The sequence below is a fragment of the Nerophis lumbriciformis genome, linkage group LG15 (assembly GCF_033978685.3).
Source record: "Nerophis lumbriciformis linkage group LG15, RoL_Nlum_v2.1, whole genome shotgun sequence".
Lineage (NCBI taxonomy): Eukaryota > Metazoa > Chordata > Actinopteri > Syngnathiformes > Syngnathidae > Nerophis > Nerophis lumbriciformis.
In genome coordinates this window covers 38,534,273-38,555,754 of record NC_084562.2, presented here as the reverse complement: position 1 = coordinate 38,555,754, position 21,482 = coordinate 38,534,273, and the positions used below count along the sequence as shown (strand labels likewise).

Here is a 21,482-nt window from a genome sequence, read left to right as displayed (position 1 = left end):
TTTTTAAAATTTAGCCTATCATTCACATTCTCTATGTAAGGCGCGAACAAATATGTTTTTCCTTTTTAATGCATTCTAAATCGTAAATAAATTTCAGCTAAAGTCAGCTAACAATGGAGTCAATGGAAGCTCCTTTATTCCGTCCACATAACCCTTTAAATGACCATCAAAAAACCGCCAACAATACTTGTCACTTTTCGTGACCTGACTATTTACCAAGTATTAGCGAGATTGTTATTATAAGCGGCACATTCTTCACAGAGAGGTAACTAGCGTGTGTTGCTATATTGACATCATGAGCTGCTCACTCGCCTTTGAGCTGGTAAAAGTACATTTTAGATGATAAATCATCCCTCAACCCCAAACACTGTCAATGATCTACAGTTTAAGCACAGAAACGCAAGCAGAAACATGGTGTCAAACAATCATGGCATGTTTTTAAATACATTTATATACTGCACAATCTAACCTTTAAAATTCTCAATAGCAAGCCAGAGTGAGATGAGGCATCATGCTTCGGAGTCCTGAATGTATCTCTGTAACACATTGGAGCTTTGGTACATACAATATGTCCTCTTTACTGTCGTGTACTGTCTCTGGGAATATGTTGGCGTGTGTGTGGGGGTACTGCCACCTGCACCCAATTTTAGATGTATACTTGTTTTTATCCCTGCAAAATCTGTGGCATGAGTGAGAGCATGTGATCGGTGGACGATTAAAGTGTGACTAGTGTTTATCTTGGAGCGATGTCACTGTCAACCGATTAAGACACATGCTCATTGCCCTCTGCCTCTTCCTCCTCCTTCTCTTTGGCAGATTGACTCATTTAGAGACTTTGTGCAGCACCAACACTACCCACTCTCTGTATAAAGTCATTAAAAGGAGGGAGATAAACTGTACATTATAGAGAAGATGTGAACGTATAACAGTAAAACAACAACAGGATGAAAATAGGAGCAATGAAGAGGAGGCTTTCGGTGAAGGCAAAACATAAGAATTAAGGATCAAGAGTGGATGAAAAAAGGGGCATAGAAAAAGAGGAGACTTTTCATAGAGGATGGCACTATGATGTAATTTGATGTGCTTCACTAAAATCTCTGTTCGCAACAGAAAGTGTGGTGGTTAATATAGGAGCTGTATGTCTTAGCTAATATCTGCAGTCATATCTTAACTCACGAGTGCCCCAACTTACGAGTATTTTGAGATACGAGCTCAGCTTTTTGTTATGCTTTAAAGTTGCATTAGTGCGAAGAAGAAGAAGCGTCAGATCAAATCTACAAAAAAAACATTTAAAATAAGTCCGACCGGTCCAACTTCAGCACCATCAGTCCGCATCACTCGAAGCCGCAGCCAGCCTTAGTGGCTTGCAGCCACACATGCCCAAACGACATGAAATAATGAAGAAGCTGCCGATACTGTGTTTTACGTGTTTCAGTTTGTTCTGTCTCCTGACTCAACAAACTGGAAAGTCTAGCATTACCCTTGGTACAGAAACACAGCTTGTCGTTATCTCTAACCTCTCCAGTCCGTCATTCAAAGACAACCATGTGCAACATAAACATTGATTTCCTTGTTCCTATTTGTTACACAAATGAGAAGCGGATTGTTTGAGATGCCTACAAAAGTCTGCTAAACAATGTTATTATGTTATTTTTTTAATAAAATTACTGCTGTTGTTTGTAGTACATGCTGTTGTAAGGTTTTTCAAACAAAATGTGTTATCTAAAAGTTTGTTTTTCCTTGCATATTAAGATGTTGGTGTTTTGGAGAGGGCCAAGCATGGTTTACATTAATTTCAATTATGTCTGGTCTGTCTGATGTGTAGGCTGTAGTTTAAGTTGCCGTGGCTGAACAAAGGTGATGCCATTCCCGCCAAACACTTGCCTTCCAGCCGGGCAAAGTCCAATCACGATGACTCCACTGCCGCCGATTGTTGTTGTCTAATGTTTTGGATGAACATGACCACAACTAGTGTTGAGTTTTGCCATGTTTAGTGTTTTGTTCTTGTTCAACGCCCTTATTTAATGTTTCTTTACTCTTTTGTGTGTGTTACCCTGTAGTGACTTGATGCCTGCCTCTGAGCGTTGCTCCACACATCTATTCCATATTGACAATCAAGACTATTTAAGTTGAATCATGGCGACCATCTTTGTCTGAACATTGTCTTGCACTTATATTTATCCTATCTGGACGTTGTCTCTGCTCCACAATTCGTAAGTCTTTGCTGTCACTTAGCGTTCTGTTTTACCCCATTACCTGTTCAGTTTACTTTTGTTCCGCATAGCCTACCTTATGCTTCAGTGCTTTTCCTAGTCGGCACTCGTCATTTGTTTAGTTTTTGCACAAGATTAAATACCTTTTTGCCTGTACGCTTTCTCTCAGTGCCTTCTGCATTTTGGAATCATGACAACCATCGCCATCTCACACGACGCGTTCCCGACACAGTCCAGCTCAGGGGTCTCAAAATTTAGGAACTAGTTCAACAAGCTACAAAAGTTTCTTGATAAACTTTACTGTGCCACCATTTTTTCTTCTGTAGATTCCTATATTCTTGTGTCTGCTTCTTCTTCTCTGGTAGAACATGCGCGCCTCAGCCGCCACAGAGTTATGATGCGCACTGCCGTCTAGTGCACAACGCTGTAACTACAAGCTACATTTGCAGTCAATTAAAAATTAATGAGCAAGGATGGCAAAATATACTTGTGGCGACCCGCCTAAAAAATAAAAATAAAACAAACACTGGAAGGAGTAAGTAGAAGAGGCAGCAAAACAAAACAATATTTTAGCTTCTCCTGAATCAGTATAAGGTAAAGCTCACTGGGTTACAGCATTGTTTCTGCCTTTCCAGCCAAATCACAAGTGACCGTTCCATCTCAATAATTGAGATGACTAAGCAGCTTAGTTACGATTTTCATACGAGCAGACCTTTTAACATGCTGAAGGATGCCATCTTTATTCTTAAAGAGTTCAGATAATGATTCTAATCTACATTTAACACACTTCATTGAGGTCTAGCTATTATGAATTTGATTATATGCTTTGGTGTAAATGTTGGGTGAAAAATGCTCTGCAATCACATTTATAACTTGCTATATGAGCCTCTTTTGTGGAGGTATTACGTTCATTAAACCCTCCCTCCCAAAAGTATCATTTTTATCTTGTGATTGTTAAACATCTTGAAGACGAATTAACCACTATTTGTTTTTGTCACACAGGTTAGAAAATACACTTCTTAAACATGATATAGATTGACTGGTCCACACATTTTGTACACATGCCCAGTCTGTGATCGATACAGAAGCTGCTTTTAAAATAAGTTGTCACTGAATGTCGCACGTCTGTGTTAATATGCACATGCCATGCTTACATAAGAATACTTTATTCTAACTTATTTTGTATTTCCTTAAACTAAGTTGTAATGTTTTTCAGTAAAAGTTTTGTTATGGTGTTAGTTTATTTTGAACATGCATACAATCACAATATAATGCATCACATATTTCCAGTTTACTGCATGTCTGCAAAGGAGTAGTAGGAAGAAGCAGTTTATTCAATCCTACCCTTTTTCATTTCATAGCAATTTCTAACACATTTGTTTGTACTCAGTCTGTAGCACAACAGTGAATAAATAGATAATTAAGATAATTTAACTAAGTAAATAAATATTAAATACATAATTAAACAAAAAGTTAAGTTTTCATGAATAAATAGTTAAAGGAGCCATATGTAATAATTTTAAGCCTGCCTTTGCCGGTCAGTCAGCCTGGCTTCTGTGTTTGCTTCAAGCTTCTATTACGTGAGTATTGCCTGTCTCTAGTCCATGCTAAGTGTTATCCCTAGCGTCCAGTGCGATCGGCACGTTTCTCCTCTGGCTTGTTTTCTGTTTTGGCACTTGTTCAAGTTTTTGAGAATAAATGATGTTCCTACCTGCACGTCCTGTCCGGAGTGGTCCGTTTGCATCCTGGGGGAACGAACCTCGCAGCAAGCTGCGACCCCCCGCACGTAACACTGCGAGTGCATCTACAGTCCACTCAGCATAGACGGGACGCCGGTCGAGAGAGTGACCAACTTCAAATACCTCGGAGTTACAATATCAGAAGATCTGTCCTGGACCACACACATAGACAACGTGGTGAAAAAGGCACAACAGCGTCTCTACTTCCTCAGGAGACTCAGGAAGTTCAAACTAAACCACAAGATCCTCAGAAACTTCTACTCATGCGCAACAGAGTGTGTCATGACTGGAAACATCACCTCCTGGTTTGGGAATAGCACCGCACACGACCGCAAAAGACTGCAGAGAGTGGCCAGATCAGCCGAGCGCACCATCGTAGTTGTGCTCCCAACCATCTGCAACATCTACACCAGGCGGTGTAGATCCAAGGCCAAGAGGATAGTGAGGGACTCTAGCCACCCAAGCAACTGCCTCTTCTCACTGCTGCAGCCAGGCAAGCGCTACCGGAGTCTCATGGCCAACACGGAGAGACTCAGGAGGAGCTTCTATCCCCAAGCCATCAGACTGCTCAACTGCACCGCTGATTAACACTTATCACAATTGCACAAAACCACACACACAAGAATCACTTTACTTATCACTGTAATTACCGGACTATAATACTCTTCATTCAATGACTGTAAATAATGTAAAAACAAGAGCATAAAGAAGTCATACTGTTCCATTACCTCTGTTCATACTACTGTCACTACTCAACTGCCAAAAGAACTGTAGACACCTTAATATTTATTACTTCCTGTACTGTATATACTGTGTATATACAGTATAGTATACTGTATATACTGTTATACTATTTGATATTGCACTGGTACTGTATGTGACTACTGTACTTTTACTTGTACTGATACTTCTACCATAACTACTGGGACTTATTGTGCAACTTATTGTCTTGTAATTAATGTACATCAGAGCTATTCAAATTGTTGTACTTTTTGTATTTAGTGTATTAGATTCAGCAACTAGTGTTTGGATCCCACTGTACGCAATATCTGAAGAGCATGGAAAAAAGCATTTCACTGTGGTGTACTCTGCATGTGAAGAATAAAACCCTTGAACCTTTGAACCCTTGAGTGTGTCACATCCAGGTTGCCAGTTACGCACCGCCCTCTTCGTCAAGCTGCCACTGGTAAAGTTACTAAACATGTCAGACCTTAGTAAATCTAAAAGGCCTCGTTACGATTCTCAACTTATTCATGACAAAAGCCAGGAACAAAATTAAAATTTGTATCGGGGATGCCTTTGAAAGATGGAGACGATTGAAGGGGGAGAAGATTTTTTCATCTGACGCCAAACTTGCTCATTTCCTCCTTGATATGTAAGTCAGGCATTTACGTTTTTACGTACTATATTGTCCAATACAGTCTATGACCTTGTCTAACAAAGCTAGTATGTTCGTGCACCGAATGCTTAGCATGTTAGCCCAGTCAATGACACAGTGACATACAGGCTAACGGGGGAAATATATACTCGTTAGCCTGTATGTCGATGTGTCATCCAACTGACAGGGAAAATTATATTTTCGACAAAGAAAACCTATGTGGATATAGGTAGTGTCAGTGCCTGTTTCCTTCTCAATATGCTGATACGCTGGGGAAATGGGTTCCAACATTAGCACGGCTAATTGCGGTTTCTGGTACTATATGTGCATCAGGCACAGATGGGGTGGTATTTGCTTGCCACAATATAACGGATTATATGTAATGATTTTCTATTTTGTGTATTGACATAGTGGTGAGATATGTGATTTATACATAACGTGGTTTTTGTGTAACATGGATTGGCTCATAGAATCGCACTCTGCACTGAAAGATAGTGATGTGCGTAAATAGAAGAGAAGGTTGGATGCAACATGGAGTTATGCTGAACGAAATGTGGCGGTAATTTTACTGTTGGCCTTGGCTTGCCATCAATGTAGGCCTATGCGATATATAATATATTGTAGCGTTGGACGGGTTAACAATGGTCTTTACTCGAAGATGTCAAGAAATGCTGCCATGTATAATCTTTCAACTGGTTTAATGATCACGTTAATTTTAAGCACACACACAAGTGAATGCAAGGCCCCCACCCCATACTTAGTGTGACATGTATGGCTGTTGACCGAGGGTGGCCGTATAAACAACTTTAAGGAGTCAGCACGCGCTCCAAATCGTTGATGTGAGGAACACAGCGTGTGGCCCTTGGCAAAGGCCTAGAACCTGACTGCCCCCTAGCCAGGGATACGGTGAAGACCTAAACGGCGGAGCAGACGTAAGACGGTAAATGTAAGAACCACCACAACGGCTGCGATGGCGGAAGAAGGCATCCTCACATCCATGTGGGCCCAGTTATGGGGAAATAACAACCCAAGACCTCAACGGTGGACCAGGCGGAGGATGATTGCTAAACTTATGGAGCGTCACAACGGCTAGGATGGCGGATGAAGCCTGCAGCAGAAAAGGGTCCCCAGTCGTCTTGGACTCCATGCCACTGGACCCTGAACCGGATCTGTCAAGGATCGTGTGGTGACTGTCTGTGCACCAGTCTCCCCACGTTAAACAAAGTCACGCACAGGCTTCCTCCATAAAGGGATACCCCCCGACCAGGAGGATTGTCATACTCTCTTCGAGTGACCGCCGATGATAAACAACTTTAACACTGTTACAAATATGCGCCACACTGTGAACCCACACCAAACAAGAATGACAAACACATTTTGGGAGAACATCCGCACCGTAACACAACATAAACACAACAGAACAAATACCCGGAACCCCTTGCAGCACTAACTCTTCCGGGACGCTACACACTTAGCTGGGTTCGTTGTCCCCAACAGCCCATGCGTTCATCACAAAGTCCCGCAAGTGCTGAGGTAACCGGCATTGTAGACGCCCCTCTGATGGCGGCTGGCTGCTACCACTGTCTGCAGGTAGGTTGGAAGTGGGGGTTACCTCAGCATCCTCGTTGCTCCCTGGGGGTATCTTCCTCTCCGGCAGGGTTCTTGACTTCAAGTTCCCCCGGCTCTGGTCCAATGGCTGGTATGGGGCCAAACGGTCCCTGTGCAGCACCACCAGCCTTTGGGGAGAGTCCTTTCTTTCTCACCGGGTTGTAGACCCAGACTTGCGTGCCTGGTTCAAAGTCCTGGCCTCGACTGCGGAGGTCATAATCCCGCTTCTGTTGGACCCCAGCCTCCGTCAGGCTGGTGAGGGCAAACTTGTGGGCCTTCCGCAGTCTCTCCACAAGGTTGTAGTAGTAGTCCAGGCCCGGTGCTCTTCTGACTTCTGGTTCTGGGGCTGGGCCAAAAACCAAATCAACAGGCGTGCGCAGTTCGTGGCCAAACATCAATGATGCAGGGGTGCAGCGTGTTGACTGTAAGCCCAAAGAATGAGTGGGAGATGTACAAACCCCGTTTCCATATGAGTTGGGAAATTGTTTTAGATGTAAATATAAACGAAATGCTTAAAGTTTAATGGCTTTGTAAATACAAACAGACAAAGTTTAAGTTCATTGTGTTGTTCATGGTGTTTAGAATGTTTTCCTTAGAATTTTCAACTACAAACCCCGTTTCCATATGAGTTGGGAAATTGTGTTAGATGTAAATATAAACAGAATACAATGATTTGCAAATCATTTTCAACCCATATTCAGTTGAATATGCTACAAAAACAACATATTTGATGTTCAAACTGATAAACTTTTTTTTTTTGGCAAATAATCATTAACTTTAGAATTTGATGCCAGCAACACGTGACAAAGACGTTGGGAAAGGTGGCAATAAATACTGATAAAGTTGAGGAATGCTCATCAAACACTTATTTGGAACATCCCACAGGTGTGCAGGCTAATTAGGAACAGGTGGGTGCCATGATTGGGTATAAAAACAGCTTCCCAAAAAATGCTCAGTCTTTCACAAGAAAGGATGGGGCGAGGTACACCCCTTTGTCCACAACTGCGTGAGCAAATAGTCAAACAGTTTAAGAACAACGTTTCCCAAAGTGCAATTGCAAGAAATTTAGGGATTTCAACATCTACGGTCCATGATATCATCAAAAGGTTCAGAGAATCTGGAGAAATCACTCCACGTAAGCAGCATGGCCGGAAACCAACATTGAATGACCGTGACCTTCGATCCCTCAGACGGCACTGTATCAAAAACCGACATCAATCTCTAAAGGATATCACCACATGGGCTCAGGAACACTTCAGAAAACCACTGTCAGTTTGTCGCTACATCTGTAAGTGCAAGTTAAAGCTCTACTATGAAAAGAGAAAGCCATTTATCAACAACATTCAGAAACGCCGCCGGCTACTCTGGGCCCGAGATCGTCTAAGATGGACTCATGCAAAGTGAAAAAGTGTTCTGTGGTCTGACGAGTCCACATTTCAAATTGTTTTTGGAAATATTCGACATCGTGTCATTCGGACCAAAGGGGTAGCAAACCATCCAGACTGTTATCGACGCAAAGTTCAAAAGCCAACATCTGTGATGGTATGGGGGTGCATTAGTGCCCAAGGCATGGGTAACTTACACATCTGTGAAGGCACCATTAATGCTGAAAGGTACATACAGGTTTTGGAACAACATATGCTGCCATCTAAGCGCCGTCTTTTTCATGGACGCCTCTGCTTATTTCAGCAAAACAATGCCAAGCCACATTCAGCACGTGTTACAACAGCGTGGCTTCGTAAAAAAAGAGTGCGGGTACTTTCCTGGCCCGCCTGGAGTCCAGACCTGTCTCCCATCAAAAATGTGTGGCGCATTATGAAGCGTAAAATACGACAGCAGAGACCCCGGACTGTAGAACGACTGAAGCTCTACATAAAACAAGAATGGGAAATAATTCCACTTTCAAAGCTTCAACAATTAGTTTCCTCAGTTCCCAATCGTTTATTGAGTGTTGTTAAAAGAAAAGGTGATGTAACACAGTGGTGAACATGCCCTTTCCCAACTACTTTGGCATGTGTTGCAACCATGAAATTCTAAGTTAATTATTATTTGCAAAAAAAAAAAAAAGTTTATGAGTTTGAACATCAAATATCTTGTCTTTGTAGTGCATTCAATTGAATATGGGTTGAAAAGGATTTGCAAATCATTGTATTCCGTTTATATTTACATCTAACACAATTTTCCAACTCATATGGAAACAGGGTTTGTAAGTCCCAGTCTCTCTGTTGCTTGTCGGTGAGAATGGCAAGTTGTGTGGCCAAAGTTCTATTAAAATGCTCCACCAACCCGTTGCTCTGGGGATGCAGCGGCGTGGTGTGAGTCTTTTTCACACCCAGGCGACGGCACACCTCCTGGAATACCTGGGACTCGAAGTTCCGTCCCTGGTCGCTGTGCAGCTCCTCTGGGACTCCGAATCGGCAGAACATCTCAGAAACCAATCTCTCTGCCGTTGTCGCAGCGTCTCTGGTCGGGTAATGCATATGCTTCTGGCCACTTCGTGAAGTAGTCCATGGCCACTAAAATGTAACGGTTTCCGCTATCAGTGACCGGAAATGGGCCTAGAATGTCCACACCCACTCGCTCCATGGGGTGCCCCACCTGGAACTGCTGTAGTGGAGCATGGGAGCGGCGTATGGGGCCTTTCTTTGCTGTGCATGCATCACAGCGGTGGACATGCATCTCCACGTCACGGCGACAGCCTGGCCAGTAAAAGCGCTGCCTCAGTCGGAGCAAGGTCTTGGTCACTCCAAAATGGCCTGTCCCTGTGAAGCCATGCATCACTTCGAGAACCTGAGGCCGCAGCACACGGGGCACCAAGAGTTGGAGGGCAGCACGTTGTCCTGTCGGGGATTCCCAGCGACGATACAGTAGGTCGCGAGACAACAGGAGGCTGTCCCACTGGGAGTACAATACTTTTTCTCAGTGTCCAAGTGCAACCCTGTGGCCCATTCCGGTCGCTGCTGCTCCCCCACCCAACTGCGAGCTCTCTCAAGCACTGGGTCTTGCCTTTGATGGTCGATCAGTTGTTGGGGGGTAAAGCTGTCCAGGTCGACTGCGATGTCATGTTGCCTGACTGCAACTACTGACGGGTCTGGCATGCACCGCTCTTCCGCCCGCCGGCAGAAACAACACACCTCCTCACAGGGCCGTCTGGACAGTGCATCAGCGTTGCCATGCAGGCGGCCTGGTCAATGACAAATCGTGAAGTCATATTCCTGCAAGATCTCGACCCACCTGGCCAGCTTCCCCTCGGGTTCCTTGAAGTTCAGCAACCAGGTGAGGGAGGCGTGATCCGTCCGCAACACAAACTGTTGACCATAAAGGTAGGGACGGAAATGACGAAGGCCCAGGACAATGGCCAACAATTCCCGATGGGTGACGCAGTAGTTCCGCTCTGGCTTGCTCAGCCCCCGACTGTAAAAGTCCACCACCCGCTCGCCGTGATCCCCTTCCTGTGTCAGCCCAACCCCCACACCGAGATCACTGGCATCTCTATCAACCACAAAAGGTCGACTGGGGTCTGGATAGGCCAACACTGGGGCTGGGACCAAGGCCTCTCGCAGTTGTGCAAAGGCCTTATTGCAGTTGTCAGTCCATTTGAAAATATTCCCCTTGTGTGTGAGCTGGTGCAAGGGGCCATCAATGGTTGCAAAGTCCTTGATGAATCTCCGGTAATAGGATGCCAGTCCCAGGAAACTCCGCAACTCTTTAACATCACTTGGCGCCGGCCAGTTATGGACAGTGGCAACCTTGGCTGGATCAGTGGCAACACCTTGCCCACTGACAACATGCCCCAGGAAGGAAACTTCACGCCGAAGCAAATGGCACTTTTTGGGGTTCAATCGCAGCCCAGCCTGACGAATGGCCTGGAACACATGCTGGAGGTTCTGTAGAGCCCCCTTAAATCCTGCAGCATGCACCAGGAGGTCATCCAGGTACACCACACAGCGATCACGGGGATGGATGTCAGCACTCTCTCCATCAACCGCTCAAACGTGGCAGGTGCGTTGCAAAGCCCGAACGGCATCACCTTGAACTGCCAGAGTCCTTGACCTATCGTGAACGCTGTCTTTGGTCGAGCTTCGGCGGCCAACTCCACCTGCCAATAGCCGCTGCGGCCAACTCCACCTGCCAATAGCCGCTGCGGCCAACTCCACCTGCCAATAGCCGCTGCGGAGATCCAAGGAGCTGAACCAGGAGGAGCCACTGATGTAATCCAGCGCATCATCTATGCGCGGCAACGGGTAGGAGTCCTTGCGGGTCACATCGTTGAGCTGTCTGTAGTCGACACAGAACCGCCACAAGCCGTCCTTCTTCTTGACCAGAACTGCGGGTGCTACCCATGGACTGCTGGAGGGCTCGATGACGCCCGCCTCTTGCCACTGTCCACGCATCTCCTCGATTTTCTCCAGGGCAGCCACTCGTTTGGCAAGGGGCAGACGGCGTGCGTGGGTGTAGCCGGATTGATCGTGCGTCTTTTATGTCAATGTCGTGGCGTACGAGACTTGTGTGCGTGCAGTCTTCATCTTTCGCTGTAAAAATGTCCTGGAAGGCATTCAGTAAGCTTTTCAGTCGCTCCTGCTGAGTGGTATCCAGGCCTTGACTGCTTCGCTCTAACAGTTCTGCAATAGGCTGCTGGGTCTCCATAGGAGGCGGCCTATTAGTAGAAGGGTTAGGTTGAGACTTCTCCTGGTCCACCATCTAAGTTGTAGCAGGGGATGGCTCTGTGCGGGCTGTCACTCTGCAGGCGCCTGGCTCATCAGGCCCCTGGAGGGCAACTGTTTTCTCACCAAGATGAAGCATGGCCCTAGGCACATCGACCACAGCTCCCCACATCTCCAACAGGTCAAACCCAACAATGCAGGGGTCTTGAATGTCGGCCAGCCAGAATGGGTGTTATCTCTCTTGGTCTGCCACCTTAATGCACACTGTCCCTTTGCCCAGCATGGCAGCCTTGCTACCTGTGACGGTTGTAATTCGGGCGTTGGTGATTGTCCAGCCTGGTGGCAAGCCACGCTGCAAGTGGGGAAGGACAACCGGCCGGATGATGGTGGACCCCGTGTCAACAGGGCTCTGCAGACCGTTCCATCAAGCTCACATTCCAGGTATAGCCCCCGGGAACCATCCCGGGTTTCAGTACCCCGACACTGACACCCCTCTCTAGTTTGACGACACCTCAGCGGCAACATCAATGGGGGCAGGGGCTGTACAGTGTCTCGCAATGTGGCCAGGGACACCGCACCGGAAACGGTTCACTTTGTCTGCCTCCTCCGGGAGGAGCGTGGCCGTGGCGTTGCAGTCACTTGGTCGGCTCTTTCTCGTTCTGTCCCGTCACAACCAGCCTGGCGGACTCAAGGAACATCACGGTGGCCATCTGGACACAAAACGTGCTCCACACGTTCAGTTTCAGTCAATGTGACGGAGAGAGTGTTTAGCAAACAGTCTGAGGTGTTCCCGAAGTCGTTCAGGCTGTAGACCACGGACAAAGGCTTGCACGGTGAGCTCTTCCTGTAATACTTCTGGAAACGCTGGGTCGCCCCTTCGCACCAGACGGCGAAGGTCCACAGCATAACCTCCGAGACTTTCTCCCAAGAGGCGTCTCCGCTTGTACAGCTGCTCTCGTGCTTCGTCTGCATGGATTGGCCGCCCGTAACGTCGTTGAAGAGCATTGCGCATGGCCTCCCAATCAGCCAATTCCTCCTCTTGTAAGTCGACCAAACACTGTAGGGCTGGGCCTTCCAGGGACAGCGCCACATGCCCTGCGGTTCCCACATCAGACCAGCCATTCAAACGTGCTGCTAGCTGGACCTGAAGGAGGAAGGATTCAATAGAGCCTTCTCCACTATTGTGAGGAAGCTTTGGTGTGGCGATGCTTGACCTGTAGTCATCTTGCAGGGAATTTGTGTCCACCATCACCGCAGGAGAGGCACTTCTTCATCAGGCACTCCTTCCCACACGAGGCGCACTTCCTCCATCTGGTTGAACTTCCAATCTTGTTCGAAGTGGATGGGCCTCCCGTCCACTAGGGCGGCGCAAGTTTCTCTCCTTTACTTGGTGATGAGGTAGTTGAGCCTCCAATCCTCCAGGGCGGCGCTTGTTCCTCTCCTCTTCCTGGTGATGAGGTAGTTGAGCCTCCAATTCACCAGGGCGGCGCTTGTTCCTCTCCTCTTCCTGGTGATGAGGTAGTTGGTTTTCATCCGGAAGTGCATTTTCTAGGCATTTGATGAGATTCTCGAGCTTCTTTGAGAAAGCCATCCCACTTCTGACACCAATTTAGCATTGGACGGGTTTACAATGGTCTTTACTCGAAGATGTCAAGAAATGCTGCCATGTTGTATGATCTTTCAACTGGTTTAATGATCACGTTAATTTTAAACACACACACACACAAGTCAATGCAAGGCATACTTGATCATCAGCCATACATGTCACACTGAGGGTGGCCGTATAAACAACTTTAACACTGCTACAAATATGTGCCACACTGTGAACCCACACCAAACAAGAATGACAAACACATTTTGGGAAAACATCCGCACCGTAACACAACATAAACACAACCGAACAAATACCCAGAACCCCTTGCAGCACTAACTCTTCCGGGACACCACACAATTATTATATATAGTTATTTTGATGGTGGTCCTTGCGGTCAAACTAGACATTTTAGCAGGGTAATGCCAACAATCTGTCCCGACTCCTGACGAAAATATTGCTGCGTAACTTCACAAATACATTTGGCAAATTGATATTAGTAAAATGTGGCATAATTACTGAGTAAACCATCTTGCAAGAAGCATAAACAAAAGAAACCTACAACGTAGGACTTGTCGATTGCCTTTTGAAGTTCCTTGGAGTAGGATTCGGATTCGGCTGCGTATCTGGCAACCTCAGTCATGGAAAGTGAGAGGGGACTACAGAATTTTGACCATTATTGCAGTACCACTTCTGGCCACATTACTGTAAATGCCTCCTTTAAGTTAGCTATGATTAACATAATGAGATTAATAAGATTGTTGTCATGATCTGTTGTATCAGATGATGCCTTAATCTGAATTTTTTGGTATTTTTCTGTGTCGTTTTAGTTCCTGTCTTGCGCTCTTATTTTGTAATTTTTCACTTCCTATTTTCTATTTTCCTGCAGGAGCTTTACGCCTGCCTTTACACTTTTCCCTTAACCTGTTTTCTGTTGGTAATTAGCATACTTGCCAACCCTCCCGGATTTTCCGGGAGACTCCCGAAATTCAGCGCCTCTCCCGAAAACCTCCCGGGACAAATTTTCTCCCGAAAATCTCCCAAAATTCAGGCGGAGCTGGAGGCCACGCTCCCTCCAGCTCCATGCGGACCTGAGTGAGGACAGCCTTTTTTCACGTCCACTTTCCCACAATATAAACAGCGTGCCTGCCCAATCACGTTATAACTGTAGAATGATCGAGGGCGAGTTCTTGGTTTCTTATGTGTGTTTATTGTTAGGCAGTTTCATTTACGTCCTCCCAGCGCGGTAACAACACACAACAACAGCAGTCACGTTTTCGTCTACCGTAAAGCAGTTTGTCTGCCGTAAACAGCAATGTTGTGACACTCTTAAACAGGACAATACTGCCATCTACTGTACATGCATATGTGACAATAACATCTACGGCTTTTAGAGAGTGCAGTGCACAACTGCGCACACAACAAGGAGACGAAGCAGAAGAACGAGGAAGATACAGCCGTAGTGACGCCGACGACGAGTAAGATGAAGAAATACGCTTGTAAGTTCCAAGCCGCAGCTGCGATTGGACCTGGATAGCCTCCGGGAACAAGTAGTTGACTACCAAGTGCTGGGCAGTGAAGATCTTCCTCAGGAAGGAAAGATTGACCGGTTTTGGGCCATGCTAGGGAGGGATGGAAGATTCCAGACTCTAGTGCATTTGATAAAAGCACTTTTGTGCGTCCCACACAGCAATGCATCATCAGAGAGGGTGCTCAGCATGGTTAGAAAAATAGTGACAGAGAATAGAACAAGGATGGACAATTCAACCCTTAACTCAACAATGAGTAGATGAGTGTTATGTGTGTGTATATGTGTAAATAAATGAACATTGAAAATCAAGTATTTCTTATATATATATATATTTATATATATATATATGTATATATATATATATATATATATATATATATATATATATATATATATATATATAATAAAATAAATATATATATATATAGCTAGAATTCACTGAAAGTCAAGTATATCTTATATACCTATATATATATATATATATATATATATATATATATATATATATATATATATGAAATGCTTGACTTGGTGAATTCTAGCTGTAAATATACTCCTCCCCTCTTAACCACGCCACCCCCCCCCCCCCCCCCCCCCCCACCACTCCCCACCTCCCGAAATCAGAGGTCTCAAGATTGGCTAGTATGGTAATTAGCACCATATAAGTTGACCATTTGGTTGTTGGGACATTGTTCACTAGTCACTGTTGATGATTCTTTCCATGCTGAGATCAAGTACGCATGTACTTTGTGGACGCTGTCTGCTCCACATTCTTTGTAGGTGTTTTTGCTGTATTCCGGCATTCCATGTTGTTTTCTTTATAGTTTATCCAGTCAGAGCACTTCCCTGTTGCTCTCGCTTTTTGTTTCTTTGAGTAAGCATTATATACCCTTTTTTACTGCACACTCTTTCTTCGTTTGTCTTGCACTTAAAATCACTAAAACCTTCATCGTCCCACACAATGCACCCCTGATAGAATGTTCCGACCACGTGATTTTGCAGACGATTACGCCAACAAGGAATATGAGAGGATTTTTGGGCCCCCACCCCATATGGCGGTTCGGTCCCAATAGACTCTTTTTGGCCGAGTGCCGAGCCTGCGCGCAAGGCGGAAGTTGACGTTGTCACAAAGCGCAGCTCTCCTTTAAGATGCTGGTGGAATATAGGAACTGTTGCCCGACCAGTCTTCCTCTCAGGGAATAAAACAATCTGGTCAATTCCAAATTCTTTTGGATGACATATTTGTTGAGTAAAAATGACCACCGAGACAGAATTGTACTTGGCCAAGTTTTACTAAAGCTTTTGGAGACCAGCCCTTACAACACAACCATAGCATCACCAAAAAATGGTCTAAATCCTAACAAAAAGAGTCAGCTTATGTAGAGCGAAAACAGCCTCTCCCGCCAAGAAAGAAAGGCGCAGGAGAGCACGTCAGTGGCGGGGGACGTACAGACTTTTCCTCCCCCGGCTTCCCAGAGCCCACCCACCCTGGGCTTCTTCTCTTGCTAAGGTCAAGGGTCAAACGCTCCTCCCTCAAACCAGTGACATCGTCTGGTATCTGCTTCCTGAGGGGGGCTAGGGCTGGTAGCCGTGTGACTGTAGAGGCACAGCTACGTCACTGGTCACTGTTGATGAGATCATGCTGAGATCAAGTACACGCTTACTTTGTGGATGCTGTCTGCTCCACATTAGTTTTAGGTGTTTTGCTGTGTTCCAGCATTCCGTTTTGTTTTCTTTATCCTAGTCAGAGCACTTCTCTGTTGCTCTTGCTTTTTGTTTGTTTGTTTAAGCATTAAATACCATTTTTTACTGCACACTGCTTCCTCGTTCGTCCATCCATCCATTTTCTACCGCTTATTCCCTTTGGGGTCGCGGGGGCGCTGGAGCCTATCTCAGCTACAATCGGGCGGAAGGCGGGGTACACCCTGGACAAGTCGCCGTGTGCACTTAAAATCACTACAACTTTCATTGTCTCACACGACGCACCCCTGATTATCAAATTTTTCAAGAAAGTTCAAAATGTTTTTCGGGATTCTTCTTCTTGTAGTTTGGAAACACTGGGTTTGAACAGTTTCTTGAACTGGATCATATTAGTTCATTGGTTTGACTTCTTTGCTTAATCCATTCCATAATTTAGTTCCACATATTCAAGATTCAAGATTGTTTATTGGCATATGCATAGTTAAACAGACAGTTTGCCGTACAATGCTAGTCCACCCTTCAACAAGTCACACGGTACTTAGCTAAAATAAAAATAAAAATAAAAATGTATATACAAGGCACAGTAAGTAACATTACATTATTGCACATTATGATTGACAGTCAACAATATAAATATGGAGGTGACCTTGGGTCACAGCAGCAGTTAAAAGTGTCTTTAGTGATCAAAGGTGAAAAGTGTCTACAGTGATGGTTCACAGTTCGGGCGTGGTCATGGTAGCTGTCTTTTGTTCAAAAAGATAAAAGTAAAACGGGGGGGGGGGGGGGGGGGGGGGGTAGCTAGCATTCACAAGCCTGATGGCCTGTGGGTAGAAACTGTTTGTCAGTCTCGTAGTCCTGGATTTCAGGCTCCTGTATCGTCTGCCTGATGGTAGGAGGCTGAAGAGACTGTGCTGGGGGTGTGTACTGTCCTTTATGATGTTGTGTGCTCTCCTAGTGGCCCTGGTAGTGTACATGTCCTGTAGTGAGGAGAAGGCTGCTCCTGATATGTACTGAGCAGTTTTAATCACTCGCTGGAGTGCCTTCCTGTCCTTAGCAGTGCAGTTTCCATACCAGACCGTGATTGAGCTGGTAAGGACACTCTCAACCGTACTTCTATAGAAGTTGCTGAGAATTTTAGGTGGCATGCCAAATTTTCTCAGCCTTCTTAGGAAGTACAGTCGCTGTTGGGCTTTCTTTATTGTTTGTTGGATGTTATGATCCCAGGTGAGGTCCTCGCTGATGTGGGTCCCGAGGAATTTAAAGGTTTTCACCCTGTCCACCTCTGTCCCCCCTATATACAGAAGTGTGTACTATGCACTCCTTCTCCGTGGGTCAATAATCATCTCCTTGGTCTTGTCTGTGTTCAAGGAGAGATTATTATCCTGACACCAGTTCCGCTACCTCCCTTCTGTACGCTGCCTCAGCTCCCCCGGTGATCAGTCCGACGACCGTAGTATCATCTGCAAACTTGATGATACTGGTGTTGTTCTGGGAGGCCACACAGTCGTGTGTGCAGAGGGTGTACAATAGGGGGCTCAGCACGCAGCTTTGGGGGGTTCCTGTGCTTAGAACCTTTGTGCCTGATGTCCGGTTGCCGACTCTGACTGACTGGGGCCGGTATGTGAGAAAGTTCAGGACCCAGTCACAGAGAGCAGAACAGACCAACAGTGAGGAGTTTAGCAGTGAGTTTTTGTGGGATGACCGTGTTAAAAGCAGAGCTGTAGTCGATGAATAATAGCCTGGCATAGGTGTCCTTGCCCTCCAAGTGGGTTGGGTGGTGTGGATGACGGTGTTGACTGCATCCTCAGTGGACCGGTTCTGCCGGTAGGCAAACTGTAGAGGGTCCAGTGTTTCTGGGATGGTCTTCTTGATGTGTGACATGACTATCCTCTCGAAGCACTTCATCACTATTGGGGTGAGTGCAAGAGGGCGATAGTCATTCAGACAGGTCACAGTGTTTTTCTTTGGCTGGGGCACGATGGTGGTGGTCTTGAAGCAGGTGGGCACAAAAGCTTGTGCTGGTGACAAGTTGTATATGTCAGCAAGTACGTCAACCAGCTCTGATGAACAGACCCTGAGGGCCTGGCCAGGGATGTTGTCTGGGCCGGCTGCCTTCCGTTGGTTTGTTCTCCTCAGAACTGTACATACCTCTGCTGTTGTCACAGTGAGTGGTGGGTCCTGCGTGCGCTCCGTGGTCAGAACCCCTCTCTGTTGGTTGGTGTTAAGGACCTCGAAGCGGGCGTAGAACTCATTCAGCTCATCTGGCAGTGAGCGTTGGCTGTTTGTGACTCCCCTGCTTGTAGTCTGGGATGTGTTGCAGGCCTTGCCACATGCGCCGGGAATCTGTGGTGGAGTAGAATCCCTCCAGCTTTAGTCTGTGTTGTCCCTTGGCCTCGCTGATGGATTTACGCAGGTCATATCTGGCCTTCTTCTAGTCCTCAGCGTTGCCTGAGACAAATGCAGTGGAGCGGGCATGTAGCTTGGACCGAACATCACAGTTAAACCAGGGTTTTTGGTTTGGGTATATCTTGTATTGTTTTGTGGGAACAATGTTTTCCACACATGTGCTGATGTAGCCAGTTACACTGGAAGCATATTTCTCTATGTCCACAGTACCGTCATCCCTCTGAGCAGCAGTTTTGAACATGTCCCAGTCTGTACTCCCAAAGCAGTCCTGAAGCACTATTTCAGTGTCTACATTCCACACTTTAACAGTTTTACTCACAGGGGGGGCTTGCTTGAGGCGCTGTCTGTATGCTGGATATTGAAAAGCTGAAATGTGATCAGATAGTCCAAAGTGTGGTCTGGGTACAGCCTTGTAGGCTCCCCTCACGTTGCAGTATACTTGGTCCAGAGTGTTTTTTTCCCTCGTAGGAAAGTTCACATACTGATTATATTTCGGGAGGACACTCTTTAGGTTGCGGTGGTTAAAATCCCCAGCTACCGTGAACGCAGCATCGGGGTGTGCGGTCTCTTGTTTACTGATGACGTCATGCAGCAGCTTCAGCGCTGTTTTGGAGTCCGCCCGTGGCAGGATGTAAAGAGACAGTATAAACACTGCACTGAACTCCCTTGGCAGGTAAAAGGGTCTGCATTTCACCATCAAAAACTCAATGTTGTCCGAGCAGTGTCTTTCAACCACCTGTAGGTCTGAGCACCAGCTGTTTCTCACGTAAACACAGACGCCGCCGCCTCTCGCCTGTCTTGAAGCCATTGTCCGGTCTCCACGGTAGACTAAGTGTGTTGCTAGCTGGATAGCAGAGTCTGGGATGTTGTCCGAAAGCCAGGTTTCCGTGAAAATAAGAGCACAGCATTCTCTCAGTTCACGCTGGGATGTAATCCTGGTTCTCAGCTCATCCAGCTTGTTGTCGAGCGAGCGCATGTTAGCTAGCAGCAGGCTAAGTAGTAGTGCTCGTGTAGCTCTAGCCTTTAGCCTAGCATGTAGCCCTGTTCTCTTGCCCCGCCACCTTGTTGTTGTTGTTTTGGTCTGGCTGTGGTTAGTGGGGTCTCGTCGTAGCAGAAAGTTGAAGTCCGTCAGACTATAAGTGAGCTCATGGTGAGCTTTTCCGATGTCCAGAAGTTCATCTCTTTTATATCTCACTGTTGAGTGCAAAAACTTTGCATTTAGGATGCAAATTAAGACTATAGTTAATAAAATACCTAGTTGTTGTCGGTAGGACGACTCAAAGACGTCAGCCACGGGGGAGGCGCCATCTTGTACATACTGATATACTTAAGGTCTTATGTGTTGTACGTCCATACAAATGTTTTAAGTTTAATTTTACCCTACGGTTATATGTCTCTTCTTTCGTTAAAAAGATTTGTTGTACATTCTAGGGTAGCAGGTTTTCGTTTCCTTGGTGCATAAGTTTACCTGTTTGCAAATGCACCAAATCAATGAATTTCAATATTTGTGATTCATAAATACAGGGTTTAAATGTTCTCAATAACCAATGTTATGTATTATTGTTTTGTGACACGGTCAGTGAATGAAATGTACTTTCGTAGTTATTTACCCATATATCTATGCAATACCTTAGGTATGGTAACACTAGCAAGCAGTAGATAATACAGAGTGATTTTAGGTCCAAAGCATATTCAGCTATAATCATTTTAAGTGTTTCTCGCTACCTTATGTTGTATATTTTTTATATGAGATTTCCAATTAATTTCATCATCTTTTATTACAACCAAAAATTAGATTTATTTTACCCTGTCAATGTCTACTCTGTCTAGGGTTTCCCCTAGATTTCTAACATACCTGTGGCTAGGGGCGTGGTCAATATGATGCCTAGCTTTTCTTTAAAAAGACTAAAAATGTATTTGTAACATTTAAAACAGATGTTATTAATAATTAGTATTACCATAGTTTTGTTACATAACGTTTTGCTCTATTTTTCAATTGTTGCGGCTTATTGTACAATGTACTTTGAACATTTTTTTCTAGAGATTGCTCCACTCCTTTTAGTCACTAGCATCTTTTTCTAGTGTTCCTGTAGACTGTACTCGTGTTTAGAGACTTTACTTTTGTCACTCTGTGTCTCCAATGCATTGTAAGCTGCAGAGAGCCTGATGTCACACTTGCTTTGCGTTGCTGTGAGGCTTCCTCTACTTAAAAGGACCCATTGTCTTCTTAAGTTTTGTAGATCGCTGTCCGCGGCAAAAAAGACTGAGGATGTTGATGAATGCTCATCAAACACTTATTTGGAACATCCCATAGGTGAACAGGCTAATTGGGAACAAGTGGGTGCCATGAGTGGGTAAAAAGTGTTCTGTGGTCTGGCAAGTCCACATTTCAAATTGTTTTTGGAAACTGTGGACGTCGTGTCCTCCGGACACAAAGAGGAAAAGAACCAACGGGACTGTTATAGGCGCAAAGTTCAAAAGCCAGTATTAGTACCCAAGGCATGGGTAACTTTCACATCTGTGAAGGCACCATTAATGCTGAAAGGTACATAAAGGTTTTGGAGCAACATATGTTGCCATCCAAGCAAGTTTTTTTTCATGGATGCCCCTGCTTATTTCAGCAAGACAATGCCAAGCCACATTCTGCATGT

The 21,482-nt window shown here is 45.4% G+C and overlaps 1 protein-coding gene across 3 annotated transcripts in view; it reads left to right on the top strand.

Moving 5' to 3' along the window:
- LOC133616101 (SH3 and multiple ankyrin repeat domains protein 2-like) overlaps positions 1-21,482 on the top strand; it is a 471,816-nt gene that overhangs the window by 30,959 nt on the left and 419,375 nt on the right. The gene's annotated exons all lie outside the window — the stretch shown is intronic.